Source organism: Eptatretus burgeri, chromosome 1 (genome assembly GCF_056783735.1).
Source record: "Eptatretus burgeri isolate ZD-2024b chromosome 1, Ebu_testis_v1, whole genome shotgun sequence".
Taxonomy (NCBI): Eukaryota; Metazoa; Chordata; class Myxini; order Myxiniformes; family Myxinidae; genus Eptatretus; species Eptatretus burgeri.
Window position 1 is genome coordinate 76,567,427 of NC_140961.1, and position 25,800 is coordinate 76,593,226.

The following is a 25,800-nucleotide window of genomic DNA, read 5'->3' on the forward strand; positions in this document are numbered from 1 at the left end:
CCCTGTCTATACATACCTGTACCCCTGTCTGTACCTGTACCCCTGTCTATATGTACCTGTACCCCTGTCTGTACCTGTACCCCTGTCTATACGTACCTGTACCCCTGTCTATAAGTACCTGTAGCCCTGCCTATACGTACCTGTACCCCTGTCTATATGTACCTGTACCCCTGTCTGTACCTGTACCCCTGTCTATACGTACCTGTACCCCTGTCTATACGTACCTGTACACCTGTCTGTACCTGTACCCCTGTCTATACGTACCTGTACCCCTGTCTGTACCTGTACCCCTGTCTATATGTACCTGTACCCCTGTCTGTACCTGTATCCCTGTCTATACGTACCTGTACCCCTGTCTATACGTACCTGTACCCCTGTCTGTAACTGTACCCCTGTCTATACATACCTGTACCCCTATGTATAAGTACCTGTACCCCTGTCTATACGTACCTGTACCCCTGTCTATAAGTACCTGTACCCCTGTCTATACGTACCTGTACCCCTGTCTGTACCTGTACCTCTGTCTATAAGTACCTGTACCCCAAGTACCTGTACCCTTGTCTATACGAGAAGCTCTTCTGCAGGCTTCAAGACTGGACACACCAGTGGAAACAAGTATGAATGGCTCAATATCAGACGTGTGCGCCAGTCACAGTACACACAACTCCGGGTTGTTGCGAGCCAGTGATGATGTGTGTTAATGAGCCAAATACAGTTACCTCTACTTAATTGGACATTGACCACTCCACTCGATGTAGTATGTCAAAACAAAGATTAAAGGAACACTAAATGTCAGTTCAAATATTTATTCTATTCAGTTAGTGGACAATCCCCTGCTCAGGCTATTCTGTATTCATGATGCCAGATGCCCACGATGTGTCGACGTAGCGAATCTGCCACCGAGAAACCGTGACTCGAGAATGTTCTTGATCACGTGGTTCGCTTTTACCTTGACACTGTGACTCGAGAATGTTCTTGATCACGTGGTTCGCTTTTACCTTGACACTGTGACTCGAGAATGTTCTTGATCACGTGGCTCGGTTTTTCCTTGACACTGTGACTGGAGGAGGGTTCGTGATCACGTGCGTCCCGTGTGAAGCACTCGGACCTCGCTATTATTTTATTTTCATAAATATAACGCTGAAAAACAAGGGATTTCCCGAGGTATGATATTTCTGCTGATATTATTTGATGTCCATATTTTCCGACACTGAGAGGAATGTATAGCGGCCCCGCCCCCATCAGGCTGATTGACAGTTGTACAGTCCCGCCCACCCCCTCGGATCCCTGCCGATTATTTTACAAAGGAATATAGTTTTGTGTATATTTCGTGGAATCCTTTCAAGATATAAAAATTACAATACCAAAGGATGATGCATGAGGTAAAACTCGTCGGATGGAACCAGAATCATTGCCATTAATAGAGGCAGCTGGGAAATATGCTGTGTGAAAAAGATTATTAATATCATTGTTATTAATATTTTTACTATCTATCTATATATTACTAAAACTCTCATCTTGGATGTATGTATGTATGTATTGTTGTGGGGCCGGGTATCGGTGGCGAGCACGACCACTAGAGGGAGCAGTAGAGTCGGCTCCACCGAACACCCGGAATTTAGGCCGTGACCCTCGGATAAGTCCGAAAGGCACGGGTCCCTTACAGGACCATGAATCGCCAATAATTCGACCGTGTGGGGGTAGGGTCAATTGTCAAACTTCAATATACCTAAGTACCCACGCGGGAAAGCTACCGGGGAATTCACACCCTCGACGGACCTCGAGCGGAACAAGCCGTTACCATGCCCAAACCGTGCGTAGCCTGAGTGGAGGTCACCAAGGCCCGTCGGTCCAAATGGACAATTTACTGCCTCGCTATTTCTCAATACACACCGTGCTAAGCCAATGAAAGAAACACAGAAACGAGCTGGAACATTTAACAAAAGGGATATTTATTTATAATGGGGCAGGGAAGCACGCAACAAGGCAGAGTTAACCAAATAAAAGGAATGCAATTTACACACACGGCAGTTAAACGTTTCTACTTAAAAGATGGGCTCACACACACACACCACCCCCTCAAAAAGAAATAGTGGCCGCGGCCTTTATTTATACCCCCAGCTCGGAGGGAAGGTGAGCTGGAGGTAAGAGACTGGCTTGGACCTTCCCGCTTCGTGCGGTTCCCGACAATCTGGCCCGGCGGGACTTGAACCTGCAATAAGATGCCGCTCCAAGCACCAGGTACGGAGGATAGCGTCAGGCGCTGGCACGCTCCACCGGCAAAAACAGCCGACGAGGCAGGCGAAGCAAGTCAGCTTGGCAGGCAGGCAAGCAATCCTCCAGCTCGCAGGCAGGTGATTCATGCCGGGAAGACTCTCTCAGCCTCAACCAACGAACCCTCTGACTCTCTCTCTCTGTCTCTGTCTCTGTGTCTCTCTCTGTGTCTCTCTCTCCCTCTTTTGACAGGTGGGAGGGATCTGTCTTGTGTCATCCCCCTCCTCATTGGACGGGTGTGTCGTGCGATCCCCCGGCCATCTGAGATTGGTCGGGGGGGGGGGGTGGGGTGCTCATGTCTCTGCCCCTCGACCAATAAGTCGAGCAGCAATATGTTGTGTTGGCTTCCCATTGGCCGAGAGGCGGCAGGCGTGCTCGCACCCCTCCGATTGGCTGAGAGTGGTGCCATGCCCGTATTTGGAGCGGAATCCAAGACGCCAACGTCCGAAGAAACCCCGCCTGGCACATTGGACTCCGCCCACATACGTGCTGACACGCATGCGCGTGGGAAAGGCCAATGGTGAAGAAGCAAAGATGGGCGTTGTTGTCGTTGGTAATGTAAAAATCCAAACCATAAAATAATTTACAGCGCACGTACAATTAATCACCCATTAAAAATAGGACGTAACTATAATAGGACCTAACTAGAAATAAACTAAAAATAGGACTAACCTAACTAACCTAACTAAAATAAACCTAACTAAAAATAGGACCTAACTAGAAACACATACTTACTGATATAGCTGATCTATAGGACCTGGCTGTTGTGTGCAGTAAGCTTCCAAATTCGCAACAGTATGTATGTATGTATGTATGTATGTTCCCGAAATACAGCCAAAACGTACACGACAGCACAAAAATTTTATGGCCACCTTACTCGCCATTCGCCTGCGGTGTGCAGTATCAAGTTTCGTTAAAATCGGGCAACGAAGAAAATTATTAAAAAATCAATTACTGATTCAGTCAAGTACTCTTCGGGAGAATTTGATCAATGCAAACAACCTCAGCGGTATAGTTTGCTGGAGCTGTCTTTCTTTTTTTCTTGAAATGATTTATTTAAAAATCTCAAACATTTAGTATAGACAAAGAACGATTTATTTAAAAGCATAAAATAAACATCGCCATTTTGATCTAATACTTCCGTGTTCATTAATACATAAAATTGTGTTTAGAAGATTATGCACAATAATTTCTTTGACTTTCTTTTCTCCGTTTTCTTTTTTCACATTTGACACGCAATATCAAGTTTCATTCAAATGGGGCAACGAAAAAATAATTAAAAAATTAATTCCCGATTCAGTCAAGTACTCTTCGGGATTATTTGATCAATGCAAACAACCTCAACGGTACAGTTTGCTGGAGCTATCTTCTTTTTTTTCTTGAAATGATTTTTTTATCAAACGCTGTCACAACGGGTTCACCTGTCTAGTTATTATTATGAACGAGAAGATGAAATCCTGGTTTTGACAGATCTCGTTTTTTTTTTATTTTTATTTTTTTTATTTTTTTTTTTGCTTTTTGCTTTTTGCTTTTTGCTTTTTGCTTTTTGCTTTTTGCTTTTTGCTTTTTGCTTTTTGCTTTTTGCTTTTTGCTTTTTGCTTTTTGCTTTTTCCATGGTCTAGAGAATTGAAAATGTGATCCCTGCCTCAACATTCAGCTGAACAAACCAAGTAGGTTCTCATATGTAGCCAAATCGACTTTTTAGAGAAGATACTCCGACTTTAGTTTTGTATGTAGCAGATGGGGAGGCCATTTTTTTGGTTATTTATGACAGTTTCAACATTTTAATGACAGTTTGAATCTATGGTGAGATGGAGGTGCTGTGTAATTGACATATCTACAAGATAAAGTGTTTATCATTTAATATATTATCATATGAAGTGGTGCATGTTATTAATATGTGGTAATACTTTAAATAAAACTAATAATTAAATATGTTTGAATTCGGATATTGCATTGCTGTGTTGACTGATTGGACACAACTTTGAGGTTGTGGGTCCATTGATGTTGAGTAACCCACTGATGTGGATCAGTGACTGAGGTTGTGGGTCCACCGTTTGAAGAGGTTCTGGGCTGAAAGGATTGAAACCTTGATGAAAAACAGTGCCCAGCTGATGATCCTGGGCAGATCCCAGGTGATGATCCTGTGACCTTGAAGGCAGTTGCTGAGTCAGTAAATTGCCTATGTTAAGGTAATAACTTCAAATAAAATAGCTTTTGCAAGTACTTACCAGTACATAATATATCTGTGTTTGTGTGTTTATGTGTATATGTGCGTGTGTGTGCTGAGCGTGAAGAAGGAAGCATATGTGCGAGGAATCTGTGAGGGGGAAGAGCATCACCTATGGTCAAGTGATTTTTTTCCTGCTTACAGGGGCATTCATGCCATGCGTTTCACCAAGCCCGTCCCTCGGTGTACTGCAGTTAAGAGTGGAGGGTGGAGGGCTCCTGACAAAAGAGTCCAAAGTCAAGGCCCGCTGGGCCGGTTACTTTGAGCGGCTGTACCAGGCTGATCCACCAGCTGTTGAGTTGGATGTCGGAGGTGTTATTATCCCTATTACTGACCCTCCAATCAACTGTGATCCACCTTCGTTTGTGGAAACACAGGCTGCGGTGAAGCGGTTGATATGGGGTAAAGATCCTGGGATATGTGGCATCCATGCTGAACTTCTTAAGGCTGGTGGAAATGCTGCACTCGTGTCATTGCATGCAGTTCTGTGCTCTGCCTAGAACACAGGCATCATCCCAACGGAATGGAAGAGGGGCCTTGTTATCCCTCTCTGGAAAGGGAAGGGTGATCGCCAGGACTGCAATAACTACCGAGAGGCGATGCTGCTCTCAGTGCCGGGCAAGGTCTTTGATCGGATAATTCTTGATAGGGTTCGCCACCATCTGCTTGAGCACCAGCGCCCAGCGCAGGCAGACTTTACACCAAAGCGGTCAACAAATGACCGTATCCTTGCCTTTCGGATCCTCACCGCATGCAGGTGAGTTTCGCCAGGGGCTGCTTGCAGCATATGTTGACCTCCACACAGCATCCGATTTAGTGAATCTGGATGCCCTCTGGAGGATTCTTGGTCTTCGTAGGATGCCACCAAAACTGATAAATCTGATGTCTGAACTAAACTCTGGGACTGAGAGTTCTGTGAGATGTGGTGGTACCATCCCTGACTTATTTCCAGTTGTTACTCGAGTTTGTCAGGGGTGTGTACTGGCCCCCACACTTTTCAGCGCTTGTATGGACTGGATTCTGGGGAGGATGTCGGAGAGATCAAGCTGCGGTGCATCCTTTGGGAATGTCAAGATCTGTGACCTTGATTTCGCAGATGATGCAGTTATGTTTGCGAAGACTTTAGATGTCCTTTTGGGGGCCACCAAGGTTCTGAATGAGGAATCAGAGCCGCTGGGATTACGCGTTTCCTGTGTCAAAACTAAGATCCAGGCTTTCAATGTCATCTTGGATGCTGATATCTTGTCTACCTGTTTGTGGTGAGGAGGTTGACGCCACGGAGAGATTTACTTATGTTGGCAATGATATTCATGTCTGCTGGCTGTGAGCCAGAGGTGAATAGACGTTTGGGTTGGGCCTGGGTAGTCATGGATTCACTGGATCATACAGTGTGGCGCTGTCGGAACCTGTGCAGGAGGACGAAAGTCTGAGTCTTCAGGTCAAGTCTTGCTCTACAGATGTGAGACTTGGATTCTGACCAGGAATCTGAGATGGAGACTTAATTCCTTTGGTACCAGGTCTCTTCGCAGAATCCTTGATGATCGCTGATTGGACATTGTGTCGAACAGGCGGTTGCTGAGAGAGACTCAAATGAGATTTGTTACCTGCATAGTCCGTGAGCGTTAGCTGTGGCTGTATGGACATGTGGCTCATTTTCCTGGCGCTGATCTTGCTCACCAGATTCTCTCAGCGAGGGAGTCTCGTGGGTGGAGGAGGCCAATGAGCCGACCACATGCTTTGTGGTTGCAGCAGGTTTGTCAGCATCTCAAGGAGATGGGGATAGGCCAGGTATCTGCCTGGGGGATGGCTGGACAGAGGTCTGAGGAGTACTGGTGGAAAGTGGACGCAGTGACACACTGCTCTGGTGCGTGTTCCCATACCTGATGTGTGTGTGTGTGTGTGTGTGTGTGTGTGTGTGTGTGTGTGTGTGTGTGTGTGTGTGTGTGTGTGTGTGTGTGTGTGTGTGTGTGCGTGTGTATGTGAATGTGAATTGTTATGTTTGGCTTCCTTCTTGGGATATCTGTGCAGTCATGGATCTTTATTTTGATTAACCACCATTAAACAGCATTGTAAGGCTCATTTGAGAAGTGAAATGGTCTTATTTTAGTGAAATGGTGCTTGCGATAAGACAACATACACTGACCATAAGAGTTTGATGAAAGCCAAAGCCATCACACTCAAGCGAGCTTGCTATCGTTTTACATCACGTCTTGATACAAACAGATGTGAATTCTCGCTAACGAGAAAGGTTACTCACTTTGAGTGATCTACTCCTGCTGTTCTGGTCATCTAATCAATACAAAAGTAGAGTTAAGTACACCGCAGGCCAGAGTGAACGTTTCAACGTGTTGCTAAATGCATCACCAATTCCCTTGGACTCTGACATTAAGGCAGCCACCGAGTCACCCATTTCACACACAAAATTACCCTTGTGCATTCACAATGGATGACATGCACTGAGCCATAAAGTTAGCTTAAGTGAAATGAGTTTCTTGGAATCTGCGGAATTCCTGAAGAACTCTTATGAAGCTCTGGTCCAGCCATTCTTTGGCAGTTGCTGGTGCTGTTCGACATGATTTGTAAAATCGAAGTGATCCTGTTTGACTGCCAAAAGGGTATTCATCATCTTACCTCTTTGGAAACATAAAGGCAGAAAATGAGACTTGTAATTATCACAGCATCATTCATCTACCCACTGCCACAGGGCCTGAACTGCTGTACCTTAAGGAGCAAGACCATAACAACTTAGATTCACTGCCAGTTGTTGTACAATGGAGCAGATCTTCACAGTGAGACGGCTCATTGAGAAGGCACAATAATTCAAGCAGCCTGTTTGCATTGCATTGTGGATAACAATGCAATGTTCGTTCTGTTGATAGGGAATAGCTGTGGCTGATGTGAAAACTCACCCGCCTCCCTGACATGCTCTATAATATGTTTTATCTCCGATAAGATGTATCCTTAACCCGGGTTCTTATAAATGGGTAAATAACCATCTTCGTTTGAATTAGATCAGGCATCTGACAAAGATGTGCTGCCACTACAGAGCCTTTCGATGCATCATAGATTGCATGTTGACTCGACACAGCTGCTTCTGTTTTTTGTATGGAAAGTCTGGGGTTGTGGAGGAGCTAGAATATAGAATAGAACACAATGTAACAGAACAAAAGAAAAAGTAGAAAGAAAGGGTCTTCTTCTTCGTGCATATGGCAGCTTGGCTGCTGGGTAGCTGTCATTTTGGTGGGGCACAACTAAGCCGCTGATACTGTGCCCCTATACCAGTATACTGGTACTCATTTCACCAACCTCGGAAGGATGACAGGCTGAGTCAACCACACCTGGTGTTAGTTCAGTGGCCAACGGGGCTCGAACTCAGGACCCTAGGATACCAAGCCAACCACCCGAACCACTAAGCCAACACCAGCTTTACAAAAGAGGGTGTCAGGGAGGGGGGGGGGAAGCACCAACAGCAGGGTTTAGGGACAACTACAGGGAGACTTGGCCAAAAAAGGGAAATGGGGAAGAATGCGGTGTAGGGCAGGACAAATGGGGTGTAAAAGATGGATACAAAAGAAAACTCTCGGGAAGGAAAAACTGGAAACTTGAAAAGAGGTTGACTTGGGGGGTGGGAGTTAATTGTGGGAAGGGGAGGGGAATTGATCATACTTTTGGATTGGAAGACCTGGAGTGACGAATGTGATTGAATAGAATGTGGAAGTTGGTTCTACATCCTTACAAACCATCATGTGTGGTTTGAATAATTAAGGCATATTTTAGGCATGTGTCTTAATTATTGATTATTGGAACCTCACCAATGTTGATTTTGCTGATGATATGCTTCCAGCTGAATCAATGTATGATCTAATTGATATATTCAAATCTCTGGAAAGCTCAACAGTAAAAGTCAGCATGAAAATTAACTGGGGAAAAGAACAAACAAGTTTCGTTCAGTGACTGAACATACCGAAGGCTCCAGCACCTTAGTGGTGGGGGGGGGAGGGGGGTCCACCCCAGTCAAAATTGTCAATGATTGCATCTTCCTCAGCAATGTTGTCAATAATTTGGGTAATATCCAGAAATGGCATGAAACCCACAATGCCAAGTATTGTCAGATGTGGGGAATTTAATGAAGAATGTCTTTTACACATTGAATACGCCGATAAGTAGAAAGACTATGCTGAGGTGGATGTGCATCTTCACTAACGTGACTGAAACATGATCGATCCTTCATTGTTCATATTGAAAACAAGTTGGACACCGTCCAAATGAGGCATCAAATGAAGCGAATTCAGGTTGAGTGAAGAGATTGGTTATGTAAACTAAAAAGGGCCCACTTTCTCAAATGATTGCCCAGCATTCTCTAAAGTGGCATGGCAGTCAAGCTCTAATTGTCTACTAGCCCCATGCACAGAATCATCTTCAACTTTGACCCAACAATCGCATGTTGGAACAGCCACACGACATAAAAGTGGTCAGTGTCAACAGACGCCCATCGTTTGAAGGCATCCCAACCCACAACACACCAGTTTGACTCAGGACAGATCATCATTAAGGCACATAAATGTTCAACGACCTCTCGACTATCGAACCAGCACGAGCATAAGAGTTATGTCAAAGTCAATTCAAGTTGTGTCAAATGTTCATTCAACCAGACTCGGTGGCGTAATAAGCTCTGATCATGGGGAGGTCGGTGGTTCGAACCATGGCCGAGTCGTACCAAAGACTTAAAAAATGATCTGACGAGCTGCTTCCTTGCTTAAAGGTCAGCATTTTAAAAAAAGGATAGGAGAGAGCATGGACAAACAACCATATGTTGGCAACCGTTGTGCAGGCATTGATGGGCCTCATGGCCTCCTGTGTTGAAGTATCCTTGAAAGGGAATTATTTTATTTGTTTTTATCGAGCTTGGTTGTGGTTCTTTCCTTTCAATTTTTCAATGTCTAGTGAACGCTTAAAGCAGTATCTTGAGCAGTGAAATGTCTTCGAATTGGAAATACATGTGGAAGGAGTCAATAAACTCCACATCAAAGCCAACTGCAATTGTACTAAGAATTTACACATTACACAGAAGTGTCTAAGCATAATAGTTGGTTATTATAATTGAAAAACAAAAGCTGCTATCTTGCTGTTATTTGAATTTTACGGATTTTCTTTGAATCACTTCCTTCGTTGGTTTTGGGTGCGAAGAAGAGACGGAAGTGTGGCCTTTGTAGTATTCTTGACTCTTAGTACGTGCTGCACCCACTGGGATACTTGTTGCGCTGTGCAGTTCTGCATTGAGGAATATATTGCCTTCGGAAGAAACCTGTCTCCTGGTCCTCTGGTTATTCTGTTAAAATGCAGATGTAACACCAACCAACGTAAATCGGGTGTTATACTGGTATCAGTGGTGGGATTTCATATGTGGCAAGGGGACAGTTATTTCACATCCTCAAAACTATGGCAAGAACTGCACTTGTAAGTCGTTTATCTCGTATTCTGGACTTTATAGTGCAAGTTAGAGCAAAAATATGACTCAAATGGCTGACAAAGAACAGCGAGCTGCGGCTGCAGGACAGGTGGCAAGAGCGGACACAGGAGCAACATGGAATGGCGTTTTTTTCGTTTTGAGTTTCCTCCTCCCTTTACAGGAGATGGCACAGAGTCATTCAATTTGTGGATAATGTAGTTTGAAGTTGCTCTGAATGTTTCTTCATTTCACCTTGATAAGGAAAAACTGTTACCAGCAAGAAAGACGATCAGGTGCAGCGTTTTCCTATTGGCAAAGCCTCTGCAACAAAATTACGAATGACTACGAACAAACAAGGAATAGTCTGAGTGCCGTTTTTGGACGCACACACTACTTGGCAACATTCCAAACGTATCTGAATGCTTGTCCTCGCAAACCCAACGTACCCATAGAGGTTTATGCTGCAGAGGTTGGAAGCCTTGTGGATGAGGCCTTTCCAACATATGGTCCTGAAGCAAAACAATGTGAACTTTTTCGGAGATTTGTGGCTGGTTTGGATTGGACACTTCAGCTTAAAGTGCATGAGCATTGAGCAACAACAGTACAAGCTGCTTTGAAGATTGCTCTCCAATGTGAGCATTCACAACTTGCTCTGAATATCGCAATTCCCAACTCACTCGCATCATTGACTGCTGCAGCCCCTGAGTGGCAACATCCTTCTGCACCTCCAGCACACACATCGCTGAATTACCTGCTGCCATTTTGGACATCAAATTGGAATTGTGAGGAATTAAACAAAATCAAACCAAGAACACTGAAGACAAAATTGATCTTCTGACACAGCAGTTCGCTCGCCTGCATGACCGTGATGTTAATGTGATTGCACATCAATGTCTTGTGCAACACAGCACAGACAGCCATGCCTACAGCAGGGGCACAGTCCTAAGCACTTTGACCCTCCATCTCAAAAACACCATGGCTACTCACCATCACTTCACGGCACTCCTTCACGTGATCACAGGAGGCATCATGCTGATCGAAGGCGTCTTGACTACTCACCATCGCCTCTCCACTCTCCTTCACGTGACCACAGCATGCATCATGCCAATGTCTCCGACAACTCATTTGCTGCTGACAGACGCTGCAGCTGCTGTCCCTCGTACAAAGATGAGTCTTCACACAGATGGCATTCTTCATCTCACTCACCTCAAAAACGATACTCACATCAGTCTTCCAGTCCAAAAAGCTACTCCTGCATGGGGGGGGGGGGTCTTCACATCAATGGTATGACTTATCCTTGCGTAGAGTGTGCTTTGACATGCCCAATAAATACCAGGACTTCGATGAAAGGAACATCAGGGAAACGGTCATTAGCTGACATTGCCGACCAGATGCCAGCTTATTCAATGCAACCGGTCTGTCCACACATCTCTGAGTTCCCAACCAATGCAGTCCCCACATTCTTCATTCAACTGATTCTTGAAGAAACAGGTCAGTGTTCTTGTGGATACAGGGTCAGGCATGTCACTTATTGCAGAAACATGTTGCCAGTCCATTCCAGCCCTACAATCACAAACCCTTGTGAAGTGCTTTGTTTTTGCATCATCTGTAATGGGACATCTTCCTGGACATGCTTGGTTCTCTCATTGTGCAGCTGCATATGGGAAGCCACACATTGAAGCATGTGTTCCATGTCATCTGTACTGATAATTATTCTGTCATTATTGGCTAGGACTTTCTCATACAACACCACGTCACCATTGATCTGTCACCACGTCACCACGTCACCCCCCAAAAATTGTCACCCCCCCCAAAAAAAAATTGTTAGAGAAAATTTTTTTTTTTTTGCATTTCTACATATTTTAAGTGATTTCCAACCCCCCCCAAAAAAATTGTTTGAGAAATTTTTTTTTTTGCATTTTTAAATGTTTTAAGTGATTTCCAACCCCCCCCAAAAATTGTCACCCCCCCAAAAAAAATTGTTAGAGAAAATTTTTTTTTTTTGCATTTCTACATATTTTAAGTGATTTCCAACCCCCCCCAAAAAAATTGTTTGAGAAATTTTTTTTTATTTTTTTGCATTTTTACTTGTTTTAAGTGATTTCCAACCCCACCAAAATTTGTCACCCCCACCCAAAAAAATTGTTAGAGAAAATTTTTTTTTTTGGCATTTCTACATATTTTAAGTGATTCCCAAGCCCCCTCCAAAAAAATTGTTTGAGAATTTTTTTATTTTTTTGCATTTTTACATATTTTAAGTGATTTCCAACCCCCCAAAAAATTCCCCCCAAAAAAAAAAATTTTTTTTTGCATTTCTACATGTTTTAAGTGATTTCCAACCCCCCCAAAAAATTGTTACAGAAAAAAAAATTTTGCAACTTTTTTTTCAACAAAATTTCGATTTTTTTTTTTTTTTTTTTGCATTTTTACATGTTTTCAGTGATTTCCAACCCCCCCCCCTCACCCCCCTCAAAAAAAAATGTTGGAGAAAAGAATTATAACTGTCAGCACTGTTGACATCATATTTAATGAATAAGATATAAGGTTCACTTGAGTGACCCAGCAGTATTGGCGGCGGAGGTTTTGCACTCTCCCGAGTGCTCCCCCTCTAGTTAACAACTGCACCCACTCCAATCAGTTGTGCAATACTAACCTCTACCGTGTTTGTGCAGCTCATACACCATTTACCGCTCATCTTGGCACAGGGTGCACGTGGTACTGGTACTAGCACCATTTACCGCTCATCTTGGCAAAGGGTACACGTGGTACTGGTACCAGCACCATTTACCACTCATCTTGGCACAGGGTACACGTGGTATTGGTACCATGGCGTTTACAAGTTTTTAATCAATGAGAATCTGTTATTTGACCAAGCGAGAGTCAGGTCAAGTCAGGTATGGGAGTATGCGCCGGACGAGCACATCGCTGCGTCCACTTTCCACCGGTACTCCAGGGGCCTCTGTCTGGCCATCCCCCAGGCAGATACCTGGCCCATGCCCATCTCCTTGAGATGCTGATCAGCCTTCTGCAACCACGAGGAATGGGGTTGGCCTATTGGCCTCCTCCACTCACGAGGCTCCCTCACTGAGAGAATCTGGTGAGCAGGATCAGCGTCAGGAAAATGAGCCACATGTCCATGCATCCGCAGCTGATGCTCATGGACTATGCAGGTAACAAATCTCATTTGAGTTTCTCTCAGCAACCGCTATTTGGACACAAAGTCTGACCAGCGATAGCCAAGGATTCTCCGAAGAGACTTGGTACCAAACGAATTAAGTCTCCATCTCAGATCCCTGGTCAGAGTCCAAGTCTCACATCCGTAGAGAAAGACTGGAAGCACCAAGGACCTGAAAACTCGGACTTTCATCCTTCCGCACAGGTACCAGTACCACACCCCATGATCCAGTGAATCCATGACTCCCCAGGCCCGACCCAGATGTCTGTTGACCTCTGGCTCAAGCCAGCAGAGACATGAATATCACTGCCAAGGTTGGTGAATCTCTCCGTGACCTCAACATCCTCGCCACAAACCGGTACAGACAGGACAGCAGCATCCAAGATGTCATTGAAAGCCTGGATCTTAGTTTTGACCCAGGAAATCCATAATCCCAGTGGCTCTGACTCCTCATTCAGCACCTCAACGGCCCCCAAAAGGATATTTAGAGTCTCCGCAAAGATGACTGCATCATCTGCGAAATCAATGTCAGGTATCTTGACATTCCCAAACAAATCAGCTTGGATGAGAGAGCCACAGCAGCTTTGATGAGAGAGCCACAGCAGCTTGGATGAGAGAGCTACAGCATCTTGGATGAGAGAGCCAAGACCAGTGGCACCAGATTGGAGGCACATTTGTTCCTCTTGTTTCCAGGAAACTGTCTTTATAGGAGGAACTCAATCTCCATTGCTTGCAAGTACACTCGCTCCTTTGTCCTCCACAGTACTGCTTCTTGTGGAGGAACCTGTGATCTCAGGATAGACACTGAGCACGGCTGTTTGAGTGAGGAGAAACGAGAGATATTGACAATGGCATACAATTTTCAGTTATCGGTGAGCACTGCACACCTCAAGTCTGGTTCATGTCATTTTCCTCCAGTGTAGTAGAAGAGCTTCTTCCATGTTGCTAGGTTTTGTGTAAATTAATAGATGTTTAACCATTCTGACACCATGTTGGATTGGTGGTAGTAGAAGCACCGGCTCCCTATGCGAGCTACCAGGGGGATCATGTTATTATCTTTATGATTATTAATACTGTAGCAGAATACTCATCCTTTGGGTGATCTTGCTCCAAGTGTGCAATGTGTTCTTATGACACGTCCCTTTATTTGGGCGGCGTATAAGCAACCGACCGCTGCCTCGATCGCTCCTGAAAATAAAAATTATACTGCTTTTGTGCATATATAATATATCATGGTTAGAGCTTGGATAATTCCAATTGCAACCACCTTCCTCCCAAAGCAAGAAAATGCTAAAGGCCCAGTAACACCTTGACGTTTTAGCCAACTTATGCCGATTTTTGGAAAATTTGTCTAAAACGCTGGTACACGTCAAATACGTTATGGGTAAGTTTTGATAACATTGAGAGCACGCTGAAAAACACTGCCATACGTCGTTGTACGCTGGCTTTAAACGTTGTACTTTTCGGTTGTCCTCAAATTTTCCATGCTTGAAATTTTTTAGACTTATGCCAGCGTATGACTCACACTTTCCGCATAACGCTGGTCATAAGTTGTAGGCATGTCACGTGATCGTTGACACACGTCGACACACGTTACTTGTAAGTTACTCATAAGTCGAAACACGTCGAGGTAATGTTTAGCGTACCCGAAACTTATTTCTAACCTATGAGCAACGTGTTGTAGGTACGTTACGCGATCGTTGAAATACATCGACACACGTTACTTGTAAGGTGCTCATAAGTCGAAACACATCAAGGTAATGGTTCGCGTCAGTGTTCCAGACTTCCTGGTTTTATTTATTTATTTTCTCCCTTTCTTCGGTATGATGGTGATTTTGACACTTCGATTTCTAGTGCGGTTATAATATAATATAATTAATAGGCTGCCGCTCAACGATTTAAACCATAACCGCACTGTACACTGAACACCGTCATACCGAAGAAAAAAAAACTGGGAGTCTGGAACACTGACGCGAACCATTACCTTGACGTGTTTCGACTTATGAGTACCTTTCAAGTAACGTGTGTCGATGTGTGTCAACGATCGCATACCGTGCGTACAACTTATTCCCATCGCATGCGGAGCGTGTGTCATACGGCAAGTATGTCGTAAAATTTTCAACATGTTTAAAATTACAAGACATACCCCATTTAATACGACGTATGATAGCATACTTTAGCGTTCTATTCATGCATACCAAACTTACCCATACCGTATTCGACGTGCGCCAGCATTTTAGACGCATTTTTCAGAGGTCGGCATACGCTGGCAAGATCGCCAAGGTGTGACTGCGATGTTGACACTTCCATTTCTGCGGCGGTTATGATTTGAATCGTTGTGCGTCAGCCTTTTCATAACCTACGCCACGTCATCGTCGGCAATGCGTGCAGCGCGCTATGCATAAGTTAGACTATCGTTGGGCATAGGTTGTGAAGGCCGACAACAGGTTCAGCATTCGTTGGTATAAGTTATCTATAACACAACGAAACGTTCTGTGTCCGTTACTAATACGTTCTGCATAAGACCAAGTCGTTATGAATACGTCCGAATCTTTTAAAAAATCATCAAAAGTTCAACGTAAGCCAGCGTTTTACATACATTTTAATACGTTGCCATTGCTGGCTAAAACGTCAAGGTGTGACTGGGCCTTAAGATGGGCAAAAAATTTTTTTCGAACAAACTTCATGGAATCAAATGAAACTTACACAGACACAACTTCAGGGTGCCCTCATTGCTCCCTGAAAGTTTCAGCTTCCTAGGTCAAATCCTCGTGGAGTAGGAGTTAATCGGAGGAGTAGGTGATCGGAGGAGTAGATGATCGGAGGACGAGTTGATCGGAGGAGGAGTTGATCGGAGGTTATGTACATACATTTTTGCTCCATTATATATAGATTTCCACAAGCAAACTCGTCACTGCACTTCCACAGTTTTATAATGAAAAAAGCCCAGTGAGCAACAACAACAGACACTATTATTAGACCTAAGTAGATCATAGCAAGAAAAATTAATCAACGCACTCGAAGATTTCTTTTTAAGGCTGGGAAATCTAAGCGACAACTCTCCCACAACTAACTTCACTGCAATGCTCACTTTGCAGCATAATTTATTGGACATGTGCAGCTGTAAAGGCATTTTATATACAAGATGGAGGCTCGTGGAAGGACGAGGTGATGGAAGGGGAAAAAAGCAAAAAAGCAATGAATTGGCAATGGAGCGGTAGGCCACAGTTGGACACAATAAGAAAGGAATGACAAACAGGAAAAGAGGAGTGAGAGGATGTGAGGAAACACGATACCCTGCAAGTAAGATGGAGGATAACATGTTAGGTTCAATAGAGTTAATGGGGGTAGAAAATATTTTGGGTAGCGGTCGGGATAGATGATGATGTGAGATGGTGGTGCACAATACCACCTGCTTGAAGCCTTAGAGGGAATTGTGGGATTGAACAGCCTCTGGAAGACAGTTCCATAAATGAGGAAGGGGTGAGTAGAAAATTGTGTGCATCCTTATGGAATTGCTGGGGAGATTCGGAGGGCTGAGAGAGCAGTGGGAGCAATATCGGAGGAGAGGCAGTAAAAAACGAAAAGAGAGCCACCGACCTGTCTTCAATATTGGGAATTCTTTCCTTGAGACACTGACTTATGAAATCCAAGGGGATTTAAAGTATTTGACAATAAAAAAAAATTCTCAACATGCACTTTCCCATTGCATGTACCCATTATCTTTAATTGTTGTTGATGCTCTTTGCACTTTAGCCAATTATGAAGCATGGAGCACTCATGAAAGAAAATCCATCACTTTTATAGTGCAGAACTTTCTTTCTCTCTCGAATCCTCCTCTCTTATTTTATCACCCCTCCACACTTTGTTTGAATGGAGCAAATCGATAGCCGACTAGTGCATCATGCCTTGTGCATGCAAAGAGTGACCGACACCTATTCAGTTGAGATGTACATGTTGTGAAAGTCTTGGGTCGGAGGTTGTCAACAACAACCGCCCAGAGTAGAGTACTACCATCCTCACTTGGAACCGTTAAAGTGGTATCCAGAATCATCTTATGCTCTCCGTGTCAGGATTACTGGTCTTATCTTATGTCTCATGCAAACTAAGCTACCAGGCTAGTTTTAATTTCTCTTTCTCATGTGCACCATCTGACTCACTTTCACTCCATATCTTTACATTATTTTTCCTTCCAAAAGGCCTGGCTTCGGTGAGGACTATATTTCAGTAACTAGAGCCTTTGACGTAAAGAAAGAGAAAAACTGAGCACGCTAGCCATGTGGGTCCATGTCGGCCCAGACAAAACAATGCATCAAATGGACTCCAATGATGGAAGAAATTTGAAATTCCTCTCCAGTTATACCATTCTAAAGTGGCATGGAGCACCTTATTATGTTTGTGTACTTGATTAATTTCACAACAATTAAACAGCTGTTGTTTGTTTTCAGAGAATCATATTTTTTACACAAAGGGAAATTAAGTTGCTCCCCATCTGCCACTTAACTCATCACTCAAGTCAGACACTCGGACTCGAGTCAGACTTGAGCTGCAATTTTTACGACTCGCAAATAGACTCAAGACTCAGGATGCTGAAGACTTCATGATACCGGTAGTTGAAACTTTAGGGTGGAGTTCAATGATAATTTGATCAGGTCGTTTTGAAGTTTCGTTGCGTGCAATTCACGGTTTGTTTTTTTTTCCTTGTTCCAAGAATATTAGGAATTGAAGGAAAATAATGTAGCAAGAAAGGGGTAAGGTAGCAGATTTGTAATGAAACATCATGTTACTCAGAACTCGGTCCTTTAGACTCAGGCTTTAAGACTTAACCCATGATACACCTTTGAGCGGGTTTATACACGGGCTCAGGAAACGGTACCATTTTACATGCAGAACCCAATACAATCATAAAAGTAATGTTCATTTAAAAAGTGTAGGACTTAACTGTAAGTCCCATGAATCCTAAAGTATAAAAACAAATGTGTGTGTATGTTTCACAAAGCCATAATCTCGGTTATATGGAATAGTATCAATTCATCGAGTCAGTTTATGCAAAACTGTTTACGATTTCAATAAAATATAGCGGAGACAACCTTTCACTAAAATGAGTAAAATAAGACAACAAAATAATGACAGTTTTACAATTTTCTTTCATCTGACAGGTAAATGCCAGTAGAGGTGGGGGGCACCATAATCATGCAGGTGCCAACTTCCCTTCTCCCCCCCCCTCCTGCCTGGCATTAGTAATAAGTAAGTAACAAAGCAAGTAAGTAGAGAGTTAAGATGAGAGAAATCTGTTAATATGAGTTTTTTTTAGAGTTGTAGGTAGGCTTTGAAGATAGCCCATCTCAGCCATAGATGTTTGCACATACCACCGAGTCCTCTACTTTGGGGTTGAATCGCAGCACAGCTACAAACTGTCATCCCAGCGTTCTGTATGTTGAGTGAGGCAACAATGTGTGTGCCATCCCTCAGATGGGCATTGAACTGTGCCTCTTGTCTACCAGCATGAGTTGGTAGACGTTAAAGTTCCCACGGTGTCCTTCACAAACAGTCGGTGAGCTCTTACCGGCACCTTGAACAAATTCCAAATTCCTGCTCTAATTTACACTCACTGTATCAGTGGCACAGCTGATATGATACCTGCAGCCATGTGTTGCATACGAAAGAAGAAGGCTTGGAGGTTGTGGGTCAAAAGGAAAACTGAAGAGGGAAAAAAATTCCAAATTAAATGTACGGGGAATGAGGTGAACCGGGAGATAATCCATTTGAATCATTCCGTTTGAGCCGGAAAAAAACAAGGGGGATTCTTATGAACAGGGGCATTATGATCCTTCGTTACAAGAGTAAGACTGATTAGGTTTCTTATGAGGTGCAGGGAATGATTGTTTCCACCCCTGGTGAGATTATGCAGCGGAGATGTCTGCAAATCGAAATATCATCAGTCACATGAATGGTTCAATGTCTCTGCAGGTACATTTCACCTCATTCTCAATTAAACATCAAAACATGTTCACAATTGTTTTTCATTGCAGCATCAAAGACTTCTTTCCCACAAATTTTCACTTCCGTTTGGAGTCTGTGGATCGTGAATATCGGAAAACCCTGTGCAAAGTTTAACAATCAATGCATGTGTATCTTCTAAAAGTTTGTCAATGTTGCAAAAATGGTTAATTAGGTGATGATTATTTATTGGATTTTCTGTTATTACCCAGAATCGGTTGTATGTTGAGTCACTTGATTTGCAGTCCAAGAGGATCGAGCCAATCTTGGGGGCTTCAATGAAGAGTTTGCACGACTTATTTAGCTACTCTTGTGGGAATTATTTTAGGATTCTTTTGCTACTTTTATCTCTCTTAGGGTTTGCTCCCAAAGTCTTTTGGATTTGTAGCTGCAACAGCACAAGGCCAATATATTTACTGATTCAGCTCAAACCTTATGGGACCCTAATCTCCATGGAAATTGACAGACTTCTCGATGCAATGTGGCCAAGAGGTGAAGATACAATTGTCTTCAACAAAAAATGTTTTACATTAGTGGTTGATTTGAAAGTTTTAAAATGAGAAATGTAGTTTTCGTGAACATTGTAAATCTTGCATTTGTCCGACAAGGAGTACGACAAGCAGGAGCAAGATTAAAAATCAGGTCACCTCCACAAATGCTACAAATTTAAGATGAATAGATACCCAAGTGCTATATATCGCTTTACAGCCATACAGTGAATGTGATGCACAGTACACAGCATGGCTCAGTAGGGTAGAGTGTCCAGGCTACAAACACAAGTTTACAATGTTCTACATAACAAACACAACAAAGTTTAATGCTGCAATTTCAAAAGCTTCAACAAAGTTTGTTGTAGATGGACCACTGATTTAATCGAATTATGATTAATCCAAATGTTGTTCATCCAATTACGTCTGCCACTGAAGGTGGAAGGAGGTTACATTTTCACCCCTGTCTGTCTGTTTTTCTGTTTCTTTGTTTCTTTGTTTGTTTGTCTGTCTGTGCGTAGAATATCTCAAAAAGTTGTCGACAAATTTGGATGAAATTTGGTGGACAGGTTGGGTGTGTGGCAAGGACAAACTGATTAGATTTTGGTGAAGATCCGGATACGGATCCGACTACAAGAATTTTTAAAGTGATTCTTCACCGTTGAGAGATACAAACAAAAACGATATGAAGCACAACATCTCAAAAATGTATATGTTCTCTCGGATCAGGCTTTGCATGGTAGAGGTATGCACTCTACCATTCATCCATCCATTGGGAGCATACCCTGTGCAGTGTTGGTGCTGCCTAAGCAGTTGGACACAATCCTTGCCTATTGCCTCCAATCCACAATCCAATCCTCCTTGCCTATTGGACACAATCCTGGACGGGTCACCACTCCGACACAGTATACCAGCAAGCTGGCACTCATTTTGCCAATCTCAGAATTCAACCCCACTTGGTATTAATTCAACAGCTGAGTGGGATTTGAACTCAAGATCCTGAGGTCCCAAGCCCACCACCTTTACCATTAAGCAAACATCAGACATATGCACTCTACTGAGTGCCCTTCTACTTGAATTTGTTTTAACTAGAAGTACCCATTCCCTACGGGAGCCATCAAGGGGGACATGTTATTATTATGTGTATGCCTATTTTACTCCAAGGGGTCCCAGGATTACACAACCAAAAAGTGGTGGCGATTGGTTCAGCCGTTTTTGCGGTACCTGGGAACAGACAGATGGACAGACGGTGAATTATAGTAAGATTGTATTTGGCTGTAAAAGTGCTTTGTGGTTTATTTAAATTTATCTCTCTGGGTTTTGGTTTGTTGAAATTTATCTTACTTTGTGTTCACATTAATGCAGCAATAATGTATTCTTTTCATCTATGTTCATGGAAGAGTGAGGTGACAGATGGCAAAATCGCAACGTACTGATGGTAGTGCTACAGTTGGACAAAACAAGCATGGGAAAGAATGAACATGAGAAGAGGAGAAGGAGGAAACACAGGAATATGTAAGTAAAAGGGTTGGCTCAGTAAAGGTAATAGCTCGTTCTGTCAGGTTGCGGCTGACTTCTGCTGACATTCATTTAACATCCATCTGAGGGATGGCACACACATTGATTAATCCCCCTGCCTGTTAAACACCAGAATGACAGTTTATAGCTGGGCTGAGATTCAAACCCAGGCTAGGCAGCTGAAAGGTGAGTGTGCATACCTCACAGCCATCCTGCCAGCCTGCTCTCAGCATAATCCTCATAAATTCATGATCAACACAATCAAAAATTTATTTTAATCTATAAAACAGAGAAACACCTTCCTTTAATATTCCATTGCGTTTTCCATGATCCACCTCAGATTTGCGATTTGATCTCGAGTCCCTCTTCCCGCTTGCTCAATGGGCATTTCTCACTTTAGATGAAGTCTTCTATTCTGTTTTGAATGATCTTTTGTAATATCTTGTGAGCATTTGAATGGTGAGCATTAAGGGAATGGTTCGATTATTTGAACATTCTTTTGCATCCCCTTTCTTTGGCATTGGTATGTAGACTGACTGTTTCCACCTTTTAGGCCATACAATCCTGCTCCAGATCTGTGTACAGATAGCTGTTAAAATGTTGATTGCCTCCTCCCCAACTACCTAAAGAGTTCCATTATGAGATCATTATCCATACAAAACTCCACCATTTGCTCTCCTGGCTCATTTTGGATACCAAGTCCATGTTTTCCTGCAATCCCTGGTGCTCCTGCTTCTCCAAATTTTGCATTCCAGTCTCCCATAATAATTAAAGCCTCTCTTTAGGCACCTGTTCTATCAGTTTCTGCAACTTTCCATAAAACTCCTCCATGTTTTCTTCATCTGTTGCAGAATTTGGAGCATGTATTTGAATGATGGTGGTGCTCAACTAAAGTATTAACAACTAAAGTATCACTGAATGCCCTTTCAACCTCACTGATATTAACCTGTCATTGAATGAGTTATATCCCAGTATTGGCTTTGCTATCTTCTTATTGTAAATTAGTGTCACTCCATTTATTATCCTCCATTGAACTTAGTCCAAAACAGGGCTTCTGGATGAATCTCGATTTCTGTGTGTGTGTGTGTGTGTGTGTGTGTGTGTGTGTGTGTGTGTGTGTGTGTGTGTGTGTGTGTGTGTGTGTGTGTGTGTGTGTGCGCGCGCGTCCACAACCATATTTTTGACATGTATGGACTGATTGTATTCATACTTCGGAAAAAGATAACACAAGATCGTGTACATATGCGCATCATTTTGTTTCGCGATACGATCAAAGATCGCCAACTGGCAGTCATTTTAGTTGTCAAAAAATCCTAATATTCAACACGTCCTTCACCATTTCTTGGACATGCATTTACCGATGTTGTTCAAACTTGGCACACGGATAATGAATGATGGCTTACATACACGTCTTAAAAAAAAAAATCAGATCCAAGATGGCTGACTGGCAGCCATTTTGTTGCTTAAATGCGCCCCCAACCATTTATCAGACCGATTTTGTTCAAACTTGGTACAAGCACAGTACAATGTCTGTGCTTGTACCAAGTTTGGATTTCCTGCTGATTTCATCCATTGCTATACCTCTCTGCTGATGCAGATTGACACCAGCCTACATGAGCATCACTAGTTCTTCATTCTTGCAGAGTGATGCTTTGAGATTTGCAGGATCCAAAGGCAAAGTCCATTTATCAGACCAGAATCTAACACAGAGTGAAACAGCTGCCATTTGCCTGTTAGTGTGATGGGGTATTGGATGATACAATGTGGAGTCATCTGTAAAAAGGAGGAGTGGGTTTTCCAGACAATCAGAGAGATTGTTTGTACAGATATGGGACAAGATGAATCCATGACTGCCTTGAAGCACTTTAGGCTCCACTGGCAGAAGAAAGGAGAGGGTACCAAGTCAAGTATGAAGGCAGCCTTGTATGCCAAAGGCAGCAAATTGGACAAGCAGTCCAGGATGTCACATTTCAGAATGTTAAATTCCTGAGATATATCCAGGGTGAAAGACGGTCTTGACCTCTTTTTGAGAATATCATCCCTGATGAAATTCAGGTCAACTAAATAATGATTGGCATAAAATCAGTGAGTAAATTTGTGAAGGAAAATTTCACATGATCCTCATAAGTATCGATGCAGTTTCTAACTCATTGGACAAACCTTTGGATGTTTGTGCTGCAACTATGCATTAACAACTAAAGTATCTCATGTAATTGTCATATTAATACTCCAATTTTAGAGTTATAATGTGCTAATATGTCGGTCAGTGTTTGAGCAATTGACATAAAATCAAGATTTGTTTGCAACTGAAATCAAAGTGCCAATGTTAAATGACTCCATCAATTTGAATAATCAAGTATTCAAGGTCACAGAGTCTTGTAAATAATGGCTATATTATTTGCATACAGAGGAGGCATTGAATATGTTTAAGGTGATGTTTAAGTTTGGCAGCTTGCAGAGACCTCAGGCAGCATCGTATTTTGTATTCATGACAACCATCTCGGTCTGCAATTTAGATATTGCAAATTCAATCCAAATTCCGATTTGCTTCATATTATCAGAATAGGACTCATGATGGGGGGAAATGGCATTGGCACGTTCTTCAAATACATGGAGTATTTCAGGCTTGGAGTTGAGCTTACGAAATACCAGGACAATTATTTAAGTCAAGAGTCTTTGATATTTAGTTGGGTCACTTCACATGATCACAAGTTGCATCAATGCACCATGCATGCATGTTCAGATCAGCAGAAAATAATCTAGATAACAAAGTAAAAGTCTGAAGTAGCAATAAACCAATGCAGATACTTAAGTTGATCGAACAATCAAAGATTGCATACCCCAATCCAAACTTCCTTTGTGTAGTTTTATAGTACATACTTTATAGATGTACTCACATTCCAATTGAACATACTTTATAGATGTACTCGTATTCTAATTGTAATACTTTATACATGTACTCACATTCTAATTGTACTTACTTTATTGATGTACTCGCATTCTAATTGTACATACTTTTAAGATGTACTCAATATTCTAATTGTACATGCTGTTGCGGATTTGGAAAGTTATCGCACTCAACATTTAGGTCCTTTAACTCAGTTATATCAGTAAGTACATGTTGCCAGTTTGGGTCCCGACCCTCGTCTAATGGGTAATTTAATGTTACTGCGCTGTGAAGTTGTTTTAATAGTCAGGTTTTCTTTCGTTTATTTTTTACACCACCAACTGCAGCGCCGACATCGCCTCCGACCACAACGCATCGTCCTCGCCTCGCTTCCTTCACCTCGCCCTGGCAACGTCAGGGGTGGGTGGAGCCCTGCAGAGACATGTTGCTCAGCTTCCTGTGCCAGGAGCGGATCCAAGTGATGTCACCACGCCGCCTGGCCAATTGGGGGGGTTTGTCGCCCATTTTGGTGAATGGGAGGAATGACGAGGGCGCATGCGCAGAAGGTCGTCCGGTGTGGAGAAGGCGGAGTTCGGGGAGGAGCCACGCGGTGGCCCTCGACCAATCGGCGTGCAGCGGGTGGGGTGACCGCGACTCAGCCAATCCGGGCCCGCGATGGGAGAGGGCGGAGTTGCGAGGAGCCCCCCCCCTTTTGAATCGGGGGAGATAAAAACAGCGCGGTCTGCGTGGTGTGCTTAGGTACATCACATCCCGGTACATGACATTTGCTGGTCGTCTGGTTGGTCGTCGTTTTCGTCGTCATTGGCTTGGTCGTCGTCGGGTAGGTCTGGAGCCTTCTCATCTTGGTTATCGCCATCGTGGTCGTCGTCGAGGACAGGTCCAAGATAGACCCTGACTTTCAGATCGCCTGTCCCTCCGAGCTGAAAATCATATTGAAGGCAACAGCCACCATTTCTGTCTGGGTGTGCGTGTGTCTGTTTGTGGCGCTCATCTCGTAAGTAGTAAAATTGCATAATTGCCTGTGCTGTATATTAGTTGCATTTCTTTTTTTCGGTATAAATCTGTCCTTACGTGCCTCCCGAACAATTCCCCCATCATTTGTATAAATAAATATCCCCATTTGTTGAATGTACTCAGCTCGCCGTGTCATTTCTGCCATTGACTGGGTGTGTCGTGCGTGTGAGGGATTAGCTGGCCGTTGGGCCACGGTAACCAGATAATCGGGCCGACGGAACTTGGCGATTGAAACCGCTCGACATCGCACGTGGAACGGGCTCGCTTAAGCGGCTTGTTTCCGTACGAGTTTTGTCGAGGGTGAAATTCCCCAGTAGCTGGACCACGTGGGTAATTAGGTAAATTGAAGTTGGCAATTAACCCTACCCCACGTGGTCTACCCATTGGCGTATTTCGATCCAAAATAACAAGGACCCGTCGACCCCGGACTTCTCCGGGCCGGCGATTTGACATTCCGGGCGATCGAGCCGAGACGACTCCACTGCTCAATCTGGTGGTCGTGCTCGTGGCGACGCGCCGGCGAAATCACAATACTTTATTGACTTATTCACATTTTAATTGCACATACTTTATCGAGGTACTCTCATTCTAATTGTACATCATGTATAGAAGTACTAAGTTGAAAAAAGAGACCATGTACTACTGACTACCACTTAGGTGTGTTTGTTGCCAATGTTGGCACACTCTGTGCATACAAACAGACAAACAAACGAAGTGCTCATATCTGATTTAATTACTCGCCAA

The 25,800-nt window shown here is 43.3% G+C and overlaps 1 long non-coding RNA gene across 1 annotated transcript; it reads left to right on the forward strand.

The window, feature by feature from the left end:
* The first annotated feature begins 946 nt into the window (after window positions 1-946).
* On the forward strand, window positions 947-25,174 carry LOC147034788 (uncharacterized). Its single transcript, XR_015060261.1, has 3 exons — window positions 947-1,164; window positions 21,017-21,131; window positions 24,369-25,174. It is a non-coding gene; the product is annotated as an uncharacterized LOC147034788 (long non-coding RNA).
* Window positions 25,175-25,800: the final 626 nt, after the last annotated feature.